Here is a 3685-nt window from a genome sequence, read left to right on the forward strand (position 1 = left end):
TCACGATCCTCAGCCATGAGTGCACGACCAAGAAGAAGATATTATCATGTTTCTTTAATATTTACATAATATATACACATGCTGTCTTTTCTACTTTCTTGTTATATTGTTTGGGTGTTATTTGTATTTAAGATATTTTTATAATTTTGTATTTATTATGAATTATGGCGCATTGGCCAATCGCTGTAACGCAGTAATACTCTTTTTCTAAATAAATAAATAAACAAAGCAATTTTCGGTAACATCATTCATAGCTAAAGAATACGTCTTTTAATTGAATATCAATATGGATCAGTATGTATTTATTTCGATAAAGCCGGTGTATTTTACGTGTGTTTCGTCGTTTTGTCATAAAATAGTTAAAGGTAACGAAACTTTAATATAATACAGTGCACGATTTGAGAGGCGCGTGAGTGAAATGCATATTTGTGCATGAGACGGCTGCAACGAGCTATTTATACGATCGCGCAACAAAGACACAAATGCTTTTCCTTGCCGATTTACGTGCGTCAGAGAGAGACAGCGTAATATTAGATGTTCAAACATTTGACAGACACAGAGAGAGTGTGAGTGTACGTGCACTACGCCGCATTACAGACAGACAGACATACAGATAAATCAACACAAATATATATATTATATTACTAACCGTAATGCCTTTAATTATATTTCAATATAAACATCCAATTTAAAATCTTTTAGTGATAATATTCATTTCAATACTATCGACCGAAGGTACTTGGTGGAATTTGAATGGAATAGTACAAAACTTAAATCCATTAGAATTCAAATAATCATATAAACATTTTGACTGCCAAGTATATTATATATTTTTTTTATAAATATTATATTGTAAGTGTATGATTAGTGTGAATTAAAAGAGTCCCCACTTTGCGAGTATGGTGAGATGCAAACCACGGAGCACACTGTGGTATCATGCAACATATTGTATGCCTTCTTCGGTGGAGTTTCAGCCATACACAAACCGGAGGCTGTTGCCTTACCGGTTCCACTGTGACTTGTTATTTGACTAGTTTTGGGATTTTATTTTTTACTATTGCAATATTATAATTAAGTATATACATATCTATTATTATATATGTGACATTCGGCTCATATAGTTAAAGTGCCATTATACAAATATTATGTAGGTGCTATTGAAATTTTTTTACCGTGTTCGATCCTAAGTAGATTATATGGGCCTACAGAGAAGTGGATGTTAGCCATTCGCTCAACATATTCGGCCCGTACTTTGGGCCCAAACACACATTGTAAAACATGTGGTTTCTTTGATAGACCCACGACATTACACAGTAGCGAAGGGTGGGGGTAGGCTGACATAAATAGTGCGGACTAAACTTTGTCAGTCATACTATTTCTTTTCATTGAAATAAGACTAAAATTTACAGATGGTGTTGGTTAGTTTTTAAAATTAAATTAAACCCTGCGAAACCAAGCCATTATAGATAATAGTCAAAAAATACTCGTCTATCTATAAAATATCTAAAATTATGCAAATAAACCATACATAACTTTGGATAATTTATAGATAGAATATTATTTTTTTTTATCTTTTATAGTTTGGTTTAGGCAGGGCTTAATGAATTTAAAAAGAATGAACCAACAATATGACGTACATTATTCTTAATCCAACGAATAACATATAAGTGTGCACAATTTTGTAATAACGCCCTTAAAAGTATATCGAAACTATTATGGTTTGGTTAAGGCATGGTTTAATTAATTTTTAAAAACTAACCAACACCATATGTAATTTGTAAAAACAAATACGTATGACTAACAAAGTTTAGTGTGCACTATTCATGGTGGATCTTAACAGCCTACCTCTATCCTCGGCTACTGATTACCACTGTTACCACTCGTCACATTATCGTGGGCATCTACAAATATTTTTAGTAAATAATAGCAATTCTGCAATATTGCAAATCAGATAATATCCATTAGTATCAGTATCCCTACAAGCCAAAGTCACTGCACGCCATTGATATTATAAAATAACATATTAATTTTATTTTTCTTTCAGATGAGAAATCACCATAAAACGGACACCACCAAAAGAATCCCTGGAATAAGAATCTAAAGAGTAATGAAGATGTCACCAAGCACCACTGAAGGAAGAAATGTCACAGACACAGAAAAAATGCAAAAGCACTCCACGATATTCGTGTAGAAGAGTGAAGGAGATACCGTGATACAATGTGAAGAGGAGAACTAAGAAAATGTGATTCCTTCCTTTGCACCCAATTAGTTTCTTCCTCTTCTCTCTCTATCACACTCACTGTCACACGCGTCCTCCCACCCCTTCACTAAGCCTCGTGTCGCATCCACCTTTCACCCCCTCCCCGTTCGCTTATATTGAGATTATTCAAGATTCAATTCGAGCCTTGATACGAATTTTTCTAATATACAAATATTCTAGAGTTTGGAAAAGAATTATGTCCAAAATTTAATTATTTAAGTTAGTAAAAAAAAACATTAAAATATATTCCTTGATTTAGCATTGCCTTAAAAAAACATAGCAAAATTCTGCACACCTTGCACGATTTTGTACTAGCCATTTTGTTAAATTCGTTTTTTGACGTTCAATTTTCTTCTTTCAATTTCTATAATATTTCAAATTTTAGTGGTTTGATTTTATTTAATGTCTTATTCACCTGTTTTCAATATAATATATGAATAATAATTTATATTTTCCCCTCCTTTCTTACAAAAATCTTCAAATCACTTCTCTATATCGACGATCGAAAAATTGTACGAAAGCGATTTGGATAATAATTACTGCAATATTTTAAACAAAATACCGACAAAACGTTCTTCTCTGGAGATTTTCGATGAAAATTAACAAGGTGCTGGAATAACTGAGTGAAAAAATTACGCCATCCATTAAAAGACTCGCATAGTTTGACGTCATTTCGATGAGTTTTGTGACGTCATCAGTGACAACTAATCTATAGAGAGTTTTGTCAATTTGACAGTAAGTTATTAAATAAGAAGAAATATATAACGTGAATTAAATTATTAAAAATAACCGTTGTATTGGTGACGAATATTTAATGGTAAAAGTATAATTGTATTTTCATTAATAATTACCACAAAATAATGAATTATAAAATTGATTTAATCTTAAATTCTTGCCAAAATAACTAAAAAAATAATTATCAGTGTCATATAAAAATAAAAAAACGTATTTCGGTAATTAATCCAAATTAAAATAACGAAAAAATCCCTATAAATAATATTGGATTATTATATTTGACTGTCTTTTATTTTAATAGTTCCATTAAAAAAAAGTATTCCACGGTTGCTAGTTTAAAAAATCCGAGATATAAATATCGTGAGATGTTTTTAGCGTCGATCGGGCCCTGAATAGTGTATGTTACACCGAAAGTGTTCAAAAACAATTAATTATTTTGTAATTATATCATAATATTAAGTTATAAAATATAAATAAATTTAAATTTGAAAAAAGAAGTACAAAATTTTATTGATGTTTTTTGTAGAATTTTAATGTTCATGAGTGTCGTAAAATAAACGAATTTTTATTGAATGTATATTAAATTTAAAATTATTGTTATTAAAAAAATATGACTGTAAAAATTATAGTCTTGGTAAACACATAAATAAAGACAAGTACTTAAAAAATAAATAATCAAACACAAAAATT

This window comes from Rhyacophila brunnea, unplaced genomic scaffold, assembly GCF_057557595.1.
Source record: "Rhyacophila brunnea isolate RB1 unplaced genomic scaffold, BYU_Rbru_1.0 scaffold_13, whole genome shotgun sequence".
Classification (NCBI taxonomy): Eukaryota; Metazoa; Arthropoda; class Insecta; order Trichoptera; family Rhyacophilidae; genus Rhyacophila; species Rhyacophila brunnea.